Genomic DNA, 14,621 nt, shown 5'->3' with positions numbered 1-14,621 from the left:
TTTTTTTGTCTCATTTTGGACGACATACTATACTATGACTTTTTTGTCTCATTTTGGATGACATACTATACGATGACTTTTTTTGTCTCATTTTGGACGACATACTATACTATGACTTTTTTGTCAAAATTTGGATGACATACTATACTATGACTTTTTTGACTGATTTTGGATGACATACTATACTATGACTTTTTGTCAAGATTTGGACGACATACTATACTATGACTTTTTTGACTGATTTTGGAAGACATACTATACTATGACTTTTTTGTCTCATTTTGGACGACATACTATACTATGACCTTTTTGTCTCATTTTGGACGACATACTATACTATGACCTTTTTGACAGATTTTGGACGACATACTATACTATGACTTTTTTGTCAAAATTTGGACAACATACTATTCTATGGCATTTGACTGTACCACTGAAGGATCATGGTGGCGTAGTGGTTAGAAACAGTTAACTCTGTTGCAGTAGCAACATTGTGATGAGTTCAGTTCCTGCACTTGACGACATGCTATGACTTTTTTGTCTCATTTTGGACGACATACTATACTTTGACTTTTTTGTCTCATTTTGGACGACATACTATACTATGAATTTTTTGTCAAAATTTGGACGACATACTATAACATGACTTTTTTGTCTCATTTTGGACGACATACTGTACTATGACTTTTTTTGTCATAGATCAGTGAGGGATTCTTCCTGTCAACTGCCTCCAGCTTCATTCCTGCTCTGAATCCAGATGGAATGACAGACTGAAGAAAAGACAGTCTGTTCAAATTATGACTTTTTCGTCAAAATTTAGACGACATACTATTCTATGGCATTCGACTGTACCACTGAAGGATCATGGTGGCGTAGTGATTAGAAACAGTTAACTCTGTTGCAGTTGCAACGTTGTGATGGGTTTGGTTCCTGCACTCGACGGCACTTTAGCGTATCTTGGACGACATACAGTACTTTACTATAAGTTTTTTTGACAGATTTTGGAGGACATACTATACAATGACTTTTATGTCTCATTTTGGACAACATACTATATTATGACTTTTTTGTCTCATTTTGGACGACATACTATACTATGACTTTTTTGTCAAAATTTGGACGACATACTATACTGTGACTTTTTGTCTCATTTTGGACGACATACTATACTATGATTTTTTGACCGATTTTGGACGACATACTATACTATGACTTTTTTGCCCGATTTTGGACGACATACTATACTATGAATTTTTTGTCTAATTTTGGACGACATACTAAACTATGACTTTTTTGTCAAAATTTGGACGAAAATGCTATACTATGATTTTTTTGACCGATTTTGGACAACATACTATACTATGATTTTTTGTCTCATTTTGGACGACATACTATACTATGACTTTTTCGTCAAAATTTGGACAACATACTATACTATGACTTTTTTGTCTCATTTTGGACGACATACTATACTATGACTTTTTCGTCAAAATTTGGACAACATACTATACTATGACTTTTTTGTCTCATTTTGGACGACATACTATACTATGACTTTTTCGTCAAAATTTGGACAACATACTTTACTATGACTTTTTTGTCTCATTTTGGACGACATACTATACTATGACTTTTTTGACCGATTTTGGACTACATACTATACTATGACTTTTTTGTCTCATTTTGGATGACATACTATACTATGACTTTTTTGTCAAAATTTGGACGACATACTATACTGTGACTTTTTGTCTCATTTTGGACGACATACTAAACTATGACATTTTTGTCAAATTTTGGACGACATACTATACTATGACTTTTTTGACCGATTTTGGACGACATACTATACTATGACTTTTTCGTCAAAATTTGGACAACATACTATACTATGACATTTTTGTCTTATTTTGGACAACATACTATACTATGACTTTTTTGACCGATTTTGGACTTCATACTATACTATGACATTTTTTGTCTCATTTTGGACAACATACTATACTATGACTTTTTTGACCGATTTTGGACTACATACTTTACTATGACATTTTTGTCTCATTTTGGAACGACATACTATACTATGACTATTTTGTCAAAATTTGGACGACATACTATACTAAGACTTTTTATGAAAAAATTTGGACGACATACTATTCTATGGCATTTGACTGTACAACTAAAGGATCATGGTGGCGTAGTGGTTAGAAACAGTTAACTCTGTTGCAGTTCCAACATTGTGATGGGTTCAGTTCCTGCACTCGACGACACTTTAGTGTATCTTGGACGAAGTACTTTTCTATAAGTTTTTTTGACAGATTTTGGAGGACATACTATACAATGACTCTTTTGTCTCATTTTGGACAACATACTATACTATGACTTTTTTGACCGATTTTGGACTTCATACTATACTATGACATTTTTTGTCTCATTTTGGACAACATACTATACTATGACTTTTTTGACCGATTTTGGACTACATACTTTACTATGACATTTTTGTCTCATTTTGGAACGACATACTATACTATGACTTTTTTGTCAAAATTTGGACGACATACTATACTATGACTTTTTTGTCAAAATTTGGACGACATACTATAACATGACTTTTTTGTCTCATTTTGGACGACATACTAAACTATGACATTTTTGTCAGATTTTGGACGACATACTATACTATGACTTTTTTGACAGGATGACATACTATACTATGATTTTTTCGTCAAAATTTGGACGACATAATATACTATGACTTTTTTGTCTCATTTTGGACGACATACTTTACTATGACTTTTTTGACAGATTTTGGACGACATACTATACTATGACTTTTTTGTCTCATTTTGGACGACATACTATACTATGACTTTTTTGACAGATTTTGAACGACATACTATACTATGACTTTTTTGTCTCATTTTGGACGACATACCATACTATGACTTTTTTGTCTCATTTTGGATGACATACTATACTATGACTTTTTTGTCAAAATTTGGACGACATACTATACTATGATTTTTTTGACAGGATGACATACTATACTATGATTTTTTCGTCAAAATTTGGACGACATACTATACTATGACTTTTTTGTCTCATTTTGGACGACATACTATACTATGACTTTTTTGACAGATTTTGGACGACATACTATACTATGACTTTTTTGACTGATTTTGGACGACATACTATACTATGACTTTTTTTGTCAACATTTGGACGACATACTATACTATGACTTTTTCGTCAAAATTTGGACGACATACTATACTACGACTTTTTTGCCGTTTTGGACGACATACTGTACTATGACTTTTTTGTCTCATTTTGGACGACATATTATACTATGACATTTTTTTCGAATTCTGGAAGACATACTAAACTATGACATTTGGGAGACTTTTTGAACAACATACTAAACTATGACATTTTTGTCAAATTTTGAACGACATACTAAACTATGACATTTGGGAGACTTTTTGAACAACATACTAAACTATGACATTTTTGTCAAATTTTGAACGACATACTAAACTATGACATTTGGGAGACTTTTTGAACAACATACTAACCTATGACTTTTTTGACTGATTTTGGACGACATACTAACCTATGACTTTTTTGTCATATTTTGGACGACATACTAACCTATGACTTTTTTTGTCACATTTTGGACGACATACTATACTATGACTTTTTTGACTGATTTTGGACGACATACTAACCTATGACTTTTTTGTCATATTTTGGATGACATACTAACCTATGACCTTTTTGTCACATTTTGGACGACATACTATACTATGAGTTTTTGTCACAATTTGGACGACATACTAAAGTATGGTGTTTTGATGTCATTTAGAACAACATACTACAGTATGTGTCCACAAGGTTAGTGTAGCGGTTAGTCCTCTCGCCTTTGAAAAAACAGATCTGGGTTCAAGCCCAGGTTGGAACAGGTACCCTCTGCTTCCTGAGATGTGTTGGTGCGGTTTTGGATGACATACTAACCTATGACTATTTTGGACGACATACTATACTATGACTTTTTGTCTCATTTTGGACGACATACTATACTATGACTTTTTCGTCAAAATTTGGACAACATACTATACTATGACTTTTTTGTCTCATTTTGGACGACATACTATACTATGACTTTTTCGTCAAAATTTGGACAACATACTATACTATGACTTTTTTGTCTCATTTTGGACGACATACTATACTATGACTTTTTCGTCAAAATTTGGACAACATACTTTACTATGACTTTTTTGTCTCATTTTGGACGACATACTATACTATGACTTTTTTGACCGATTTTGGACTACATACTATACTATGACTTTTTTGTCTCATTTTGGATGACATACTATACTATGACTTTTTTGTCAAAATTTGGACGACATACTATACTGTGACTTTTTGTCTCATTTTGGACGACATACTAAACTATGACATTTTTGTCAAATTTTGGACGACATACTATACTATGACTTTTTTGACCGATTTTGGACGACATACTATACTATGACTTTTTCGTCAAAATTTGGACAACATACTATACTATGACATTTTTGTCTTATTTTGGACAACATACTATACTATGACTTTTTTGACCGATTTTGGACTTCATACTATACTATGACATTTTTTGTCTCATTTTGGACAACATACTATACTATGACTTTTTTGACCGATTTTGGACTACATACTTTACTATGACATTTTTGTCTCATTTTGGAACGACATACTATACTATGACTATTTTGTCAAAATTTGGACGACATACTATACTAAGACTTTTTATGAAAAAATTTGGACGACATACTATTCTATGGCATTTGACTGTACAACTAAAGGATCATGGTGGCGTAGTGGTTAGAAACAGTTAACTCTGTTGCAGTTCCAACATTGTGATGGGTTCAGTTCCTGCACTCGACGACACTTTAGTGTATCTTGGACGAAGTACTTTTCTATAAGTTTTTTTGACAGATTTTGGAGGACATACTATACAATGACTCTTTTGTCTCATTTTGGACAACATACTATACTATGACTTTTTTGACCGATTTTGGACTTCATACTATACTATGACATTTTTTGTCTCATTTTGGACAACATACTATACTATGACTTTTTTGACCGATTTTGGACTACATACTTTACTATGACATTTTTGTCTCATTTTGGAACGACATACTATACTATGACTTTTTTGTCAAAATTTGGACGACATACTATACTATGACTTTTTTGTCAAAATTTGGACGACATACTATAACATGACTTTTTTGTCTCATTTTGGACGACATACTAAACTATGACATTTTTGTCAGATTTTGGACGACATACTATACTATGACTTTTTTGACAGGATGACATACTATACTATGACTTTTTTGTCAAAATTTGGACGACATACTATACTATGACTTTTTTGTCAAAATTTGGACGACATACTATAACATGACTTTTTTGTCTCATTTTGGACGACATACTAAACTATGACATTTTTGTCAGATTTTGGACGACATACTATACTATGACTTTTTTGACAGGATGACATACTATACTATGATTTTTTCGTCAAAATTTGGACGACATAATATACTATGACTTTTTTGTCTCATTTTGGACGACATACTTTACTATGACTTTTTTGACAGATTTTGGACGACATACTATACTATGACTTTTTTGTCTCATTTTGGACGACATACTATACTATGACTTTTTTGACAGATTTTGAACGACATACTATACTATGACTTTTTTGTCTCATTTTGGACGACATACCATACTATGACTTTTTTGTCTCATTTTGGATGACATACTATACTATGACTTTTTTGTCAAAATTTGGACGACATACTATACTATGATTTTTTTGACAGGATGACATACTATACTATGATTTTTTCGTCAAAATTTGGACGACATACTATACTATGACTTTTTTGTCTCATTTTGGACGACATACTATACTATGACTTTTTTGACAGATTTTGGACGACATACTATACTATGACTTTTTTGACTGATTTTGGACGACATACTATACTATGACTTTTTTTGTCAACATTTGGACGACATACTATACTATGACTTTTTCGTCAAAATTTGGACGACATACTATACTACGACTTTTTTGCCGTTTTGGACGACATACTGTACTATGACTTTTTTGTCTCATTTTGGACGACATATTATACTATGACATTTTTTTCGAATTCTGGAAGACATACTAAACTATGACATTTGGGAGACTTTTTGAACAACATACTTAACTATGACATTTTTGTCAAATTTTGAACGACATACTAAACTATGACATTTGGGAGACTTTTTGAACAACATACTAAACTATGACATTTTTGTCAAATTTTGAACGACATACTAAACTATGACATTTGGGAGACTTTTTGAACAACATACTAACCTATGACTTTTTTGACTGATTTTGGACGACATACTAACCTATGACTTTTTTGTCATATTTTGGACGACATACTAACCTATGACTTTTTTTGTCACATTTTGGACGACATACTATACTATGACTTTTTTGACTGATTTTGGACGACATACTAACCTATGACTTTTTTGTCATATTTTGGATGACATACTAACCTATGACTTTTTTGTCATATTTTGGATGACATACTAACCTATGACCTTTTTGTCACATTTTGGACGACATACTATACTATGAGTTTTTGTCACAATTTGGACGACATACTAAAGTATGGTGTTTTGATGTCATTTAGAACAACATACTACAGTATGTGTCCACAAGGTTAGTGTAGCGGTTAGTCCTCTCGCCTTTGAAAAAACAGATCTGGGTTCAAGCCCAGGTTGGAACAGGTACCCTCTGCTTCCTGAGATGTGTTGGTGCGGTTTTGGATGACATACTAACCTATGACTATTTTGGACGACATACTATACTATGACTTTTTTGACTGATTTTGGACGACATACTATAACATGACTTTTTTGTCTCATTTTGTACAACATACTAAACTATGACATTTTTGTCAAATTTTGGACGACATACTATACTATGACTTTTTTGACAGGATGACATACTATACTATGATTTTTTCGTCAAAATTTGGACGACATACTATACTATGACTTTTTTGTCTCATTTTGGACGACATACTTTACTATGACTTTTTTGACTGATTTTGGACGACATACTATACTATGACTTTTTTGACTGATTTAGGACGACATACTTTACTATGACTTTTTTTGTCAACATTTGGACGTCATACTATACTATGACTTTTTCGTCAAAATTTGGACGACATACTATACTACGACTTTTTTGCCATTTTGGACGACATACTGTACTATGACTTTTTTGTCTCATTTTGGACGACATATTATGCTATGACATTTTTTTCAAATTCTGGAAGACATACTAAACTATGACATTTTTGTCAAATTTTGAACGACATACTAAACTATGACATTTGGGAGACTTTTTGAACAGCATACTAAACTATGACATTTTTGTCAAATTTTGAACGACATACTAAACTATGACATTTGGGAGACTTTTTGGACGACATACTAACCTATAACGTTTTTGACTGATTTTGGACGACATACTAACCTATGACTTTTTTGTCACATTTTGGATGACATACTTACCTATGACCTTTTTGTCACATTTTGGACGACATACTATACTATGAGTTTTTGTCACAATTTGGACGACATACTAAAGTATGGTGTTTTGATGTCATTTAGAACAACATACTACAGTATGTGTCCACAAGGTTAGTGTAGCGGTTAGTCCTCTCGCCTTTGAAAAAACAGATCCGGGTTCAAGCCCAGGTTGGAACAGGTACCCTCTGCATTCCTGAGATGTGTTGGTGCGGTTTTGGATGACATACTAACCTATGACTTTTTTGTCACATTTTGGACGACATACTATACTATGACTTTTTTGACTGATTTTGGACGACATACTATAACATGACTTTTTTGTCTCATTTTGTACGACATACTAAACTATGACATTTTTGTCAAATTTTGGACAACATACTATACTATGACTTTTTTGACAGGATGACATACTATACTATGATTTTTTCGTCAAAATTTGGACGACATACTATACTATGACTTTTTTGTCTCATTTTGGACGACATACTTTACTATGACTTTTTTGACAGATTTTGGACGACATACTATACTATGACTTTTTTGACAGATTTTGGACGACATACTATACTATGACTTTTTTGACTGATTTAGGACGACATACTATACTATGACTTTTTTTGTCAACATTTGGACGTCATACTATACTATGACTTTTTCGTCAAAATTTGGACGACATACTGTACTATGACTTTTTTGTCTCATTTTGGACGACATATTATGCTATGACATTTTTTTCAAATTTTGGAAGACATACTAAACTATGACATTTTTGTCAAATTTTGAACGACATACTAAACTATGACATTTGGGAGACTTTTTGAACAACATACTAAACTATGACATTTTTGTCAAATTTTGAACGACATACTAAACTATGACATTTGGGAGACTTTTTGGACGACATACTAACCTATAACGTTTTTGACTGATTTTGGACGACATACTAACCTATGACTTTTTTGTCACATTTTGGACGACATACTATACTATGACTTTTTTGACTGATTTTGGAGGACATACTATACTATGACTTTTTTGTCACATTTTGGACGACATACTAACCTATGACTTTTTTGTCATATTTTGGACGACATACTATACTATGACTTTTTTGACTGATTTTGGACGACATACTATACTATGACTTTTTTGTCACATTTTGGACGACATACTAACCTATGACTTTTTTGACTGATTTTGGACGACATACTAACCTATGACTTTTTTGTCACATTTTGGACGACATACTATACTATGACTTTTTTGACTGATTTTGGACGACATACTATACTATGACTTTTTTGTCACATTTTGGACGACATACTAACCTATGACTTTTTTGACTGATTTTGGACGACATACTAACCTATGACTTTTTTGTCATATTTTGGACGACATACTAACCTATGACTTTTTTTGTCACATTTTGGACAACATACTAACCTATGACTTTTTTGTCATATTTTGGACGACATACTAACCTATGATTTTTTGTCACATTTTGGACGACATACTATACTATGACTTTTTTGTCACATTTTGGACGACATACTAACCTATGACTTTTTTGACTGATTTTGGACGACATACTATACTATGACCTTTTTGTCACATTTTGGACGACATACTAACCTATGACTTTTTTGACTGATTTTGAACGACATACTATACTATGACCTTTTTGTCACATTTTGGACGACAAACTAACCTATGACTTTTATGACTGATTTTGGACGACAAACTAACCTATGACTTTTATGACTGATTTTGGACGACATACTAACCCGTGACTTTTTTGACTGATTTTGGACAACATACTAACCTATGACTTTTTTGTCTCATTTTGGACGACATACTATACTATGACTTTTTTGACAGGATGACATACTATACTATGATTTTTTTGTCAAAATTTGGACGACATACTATACTATGACTTTTTTGTCTCATTTTGGACGACATACTTTACTATGACTTTTTTGACAGATTTTGGACGACATACTATACTATGACTTTTTTGTCTCATTTTGGACGACATACTATACTATGACTTTTTTGTCAAAATTTGGACGACATACTACAACATGACTTTTTTGACTGATTTTGGACGACATACTATACCATGACTTTTTTTGTCAACATTTGGACGACATACTATACTATGACTTTTTCGTCAAAATTTCTACGACATATTATGCTATGACATTTTTTTCAAATTCTGGAAGACATACTAAACTATGACATTTTTGTCAAATTTTGAACGACATACTAAACTATGACATTTGGGAGACTTTTTGGACGACATACTAAACTATGACATTTTTGTCAAATTTTGAACGACATACTAAACTATGACATTTGGGAGACTTTTTGAACGACATACTAAACTATGACATTTTTGTCAAATTTTGAACGACATACTAAACTATGACATTTGGGAGACTTTTTGAACGACATACTAAACTATGACATTTTTTTCGAATTCTGGAAGACATACTAAACTATGACATTTGGGAGACTTTTTGAACAACATACTAAACTATGACATTTTTGTCAAATTTTGAACGACATACTAAACTATGACATTTGGGAGACTTTTTGAACAACATACTAAACTATGACATTTTTGTCAAATTTTGAACGACATACTAAACTATGACATTTGGGAGACTTTTTGAACAACATACTAACCTATGACTTTTTTGACTGATTTTGGACGACATACTAACCTATGACTTTTTTGTCATATTTTGGACGACATACTAACCTATGACTTTTTTTGTCACATTTTGGACGACATACTATACTATGACTTTTTTGACTGATTTTGGACGACATACTAACCTATGACTTTTTTGTCATATTTTGGATGACATACTAACCTATGACCTTTTTGTCACATTTTGGACGACATACTATACTATGAGTTTTTGTCACAATTTGGACGACATACTAAAGTATGGTGTTTTGATGTCATTTAGAACAACATACTACAGTATGTGTCCACAAGGTTAGTGTAGCGGTTAGTCCTCTCGCCTTTGAAAAAACAGATCTGGGTTCAAGCCCAGGTTGGAACAGGTACCCTCTGCTTCCTGAGATGTGTTGGTGCGGTTTTGGATGACATACTAACCTATGACTATTTTGGACGACATACTATACTATGACTTTTTTGACTGATTTTGGACGACATACTATAACATGACTTTTTTGTCTCATTTTGTACAACATACTAAACTATGACATTTTTGTCAAATTTTGGACGACATACTATACTATGACTTTTTTGACAGGATGACATACTATACTATGATTTTTTCGTCAAAATTTGGACGACATACTATACTATGACTTTTTTGTCTCATTTTGGACGACATACTTTACTATGACTTTTTTGACTGATTTTGGACGACATACTATACTATGACTTTTTTGACTGATTTAGGACGACATACTTTACTATGACTTTTTTTGTCAACATTTGGACGTCATACTATACTATGACTTTTTCGTCAAAATTTGGACGACATACTATACTACGACTTTTTTGCCATTTTGGACGACATACTGTACTATGACTTTTTTGTCTCATTTTGGACGACATATTATGCTATGACATTTTTTTCAAATTCTGGAAGACATACTAAACTATGACATTTTTGTCAAATTTTGAACGACATACTAAACTATGACATTTGGGAGACTTTTTGAACAACATACTAAACTATGACATTTTTGTCAAATTTTGAACGACATACTAAACTATGACATTTGGGAGACTTTTTGGACGACATACTAACCTATAACGTTTTTGACTGATTTTGGACGACATACTAACCTATGACTTTTTTGTCACATTTTGGATGACATACTTACCTATGACCTTTTTGTCACATTTTGGACGACATACTATACTATGAGTTTTTGTCACAATTTGGACGACATACTAAAGTATGGTGTTTTGATGTCATTTAGAACAACATACTACAGTATGTGTCCACAAGGTTAGTGTAGCGGTTAGTCCTCTCGCCTTTGAAAAAACAGATCCGGGTTCAAGCCCAGGTTGGAACAGGTACCCTCTGCATTCCTGAGATGTGTTGGTGCGGTTTTGGATGACATACTAACCTATGACTTTTTTGTCACATTTTGGACGACATACTATACTATGACTTTTTTGACTGATTTTGGACGACATACTATAACATGACTTTTTTGTCTCATTTTGTACGACATACTAAACTATGACATTTTTGTCAAATTTTGGACGACATACTATACTATGACTTTTTTGACAGGATGACATACTATACTATGATTTTTTCGTCAAAATTTGGACGACATACTATACTATGACTTTTTTGTCTCATTTTGGACGACATACTTTACTATGACTTTTTTGACAGATTTTGGACGACATACTATACTATGACTTTTTTGACAGATTTTGGACGACATACTATACTATGACTTTTTTGACTGATTTAGGACGACATACTATACTATGACTTTTTTTGTCAACATTTGGACGTCATACTATACTATGACTTTTTCGTCAAAATTTGGACGACATACTGTACTATGACTTTTTTGTCTCATTTTGGACGACATATTATGCTATGACATTTTTTTCAAATTTTGGAAGACATACTAAACTATGACATTTTTGTCAAATTTTGAACGACATACTAAACTATGACATTTGGGAGACTTTTTGAACAACATACTAAACTATGACATTTTTGTCAAATTTTGAACGACATACTAAACTATGACATTTGGGAGACTTTTTGGACGACATACTAACCTATAACGTTTTTGACTGATTTTGGACGACATACTAACCTATGACTTTTTTGTCACATTTTGGACGACATACTATACTATGACTTTTTTGACTGATTTTGGAGGACATACTATACTATGACTTTTTTGTCACATTTTGGACGACATACTAACCTATGACTTTTTTGTCATATTTTGGACGACATACTATACTATGACTTTTTTGACTGATTTTGGACGACATACTATACTATGACTTTTTTGTCACATTTTGGACGACATACTAACCTATGACTTTTTTGACTGATTTTGGACGACATACTAACCTATGACTTTTTTGTCACATTTTGGACGACATACTATACTATGACTTTTTTGACTGATTTTGGACGACATACTATACTATGACTTTTTTGTCACATTTTGGACGACATACTAACCTATGACTTTTTTGACTGATTTTGGACGACATACTAACCTATGACTTTTTTGTCATATTTTGGACGACATACTAACCTATGACTTTTTTTGTCACATTTTGGACAACATACTAACCTATGACTTTTTTGTCATATTTTGGACGACATACTAACCTATGATTTTTTGTCACATTTTGGACGACATACTATACTATGACTTTTTTGTCACATTTTGGACGACATACTAACCTATGACTTTTTTGACTGATTTTGGACGACATACTATACTATGACCTTTTTGTCACATTTTGGACGACATACTAACCTATGACTTTTTTGACTGATTTTGAACGACATACTATACTATGACCTTTTTGTCACATTTTGGACGACAAACTAACCTATGACTTTTATGACTGATTTTGGACGACAAACTAACCTATGACTTTTATGACTGATTTTGGACGACATACTAACCCGTGACTTTTTTGACTGATTTTGGACAACATACTAACCTATGACTTTTTTGTCTCATTTTGGACGACATACTATACTATGACTTTTTTGACAGGATGACATACTATACTATGATTTTTTTGTCAAAATTTGGACGACATACTATACTATGACTTTTTTGTCTCATTTTGGACGACATACTTTACTATGACTTTTTTGACAGATTTTGGACGACATACTATACTATGACTTTTTTGTCTCATTTTGGACGACATACTATACTATGACTTTTTTGTCAAAATTTGGACGACATACTACAACATGACTTTTTTGACTGATTTTGGACGACATACTATACCATGACTTTTTTTGTCAACATTTGGACGACATACTATACTATGACTTTTTCGTCAAAATTTCTACGACATATTATGCTATGACATTTTTTTCAAATTCTGGAAGACATACTAAACTATGACATTTTTGTCAAATTTTGAACGACATACTAAACTATGACATTTGGGAGACTTTTTGGACGACATACTAAACTATGACATTTTTGTCAAATTTTGAACGACATACTAAACTATGACATTTGGGAGACTTTTTGAACGACATACTAAACTATGACATTTTTGTCAAATTTTGAACGACATACTAAACTATGACATTTGGGAGACTTTTTGAACGACATACTAAACTATGACATTTTTGTCAAATTTTGAACGACATACTAAACTATGACATTTGGGAGACTTTTTGAACAACATACTAAACTATGACATTTTTGTCAAATTTTGAACGACATACTAAACTATGACATTTGGGAGACTTTTTGAACAACATACTAAACTATGACATTTTTGTCAAATTCTGGATGACATACTAAACTATGACATTGTGTAAGATGTGAAGGACATGGTGGTGTAGTGGTCAGTTGATCTTGACTATGTTACTGTTGCAAGAATGTGCTGTATTCAATCCCAGTTGGGGTTATTTCTGTCTGGAGTATGAATGTTTGTCTCCCATCCCTTAGTAAACACTGTACTTTACTATAACACTTTGGTGTGTGAAACATGTCATGTGTTTAAAAACAAAATCTGTTTTAGTAAGACATAGGAGCGACAGGGATAACATACAAGAATCACTGCACAAGCACTGCACCACCATGCAACCACACCCTACAGGCCAAGGTCCTAAATGACACCAAAATGTGTTTTAAGAAACATAAAAATGAAAACAACACACGGGGTTAGACGACGACCATAGCAACGT

Source organism: Solea solea, chromosome 9 (genome assembly GCF_958295425.1).
Source record: "Solea solea chromosome 9, fSolSol10.1, whole genome shotgun sequence".
Classification (NCBI taxonomy): Eukaryota; Metazoa; Chordata; class Actinopteri; order Pleuronectiformes; family Soleidae; genus Solea; species Solea solea.
The sequence above is the reverse complement of the archived record's forward strand: the minus strand, read 5'-3'. Positions refer to the sequence as shown.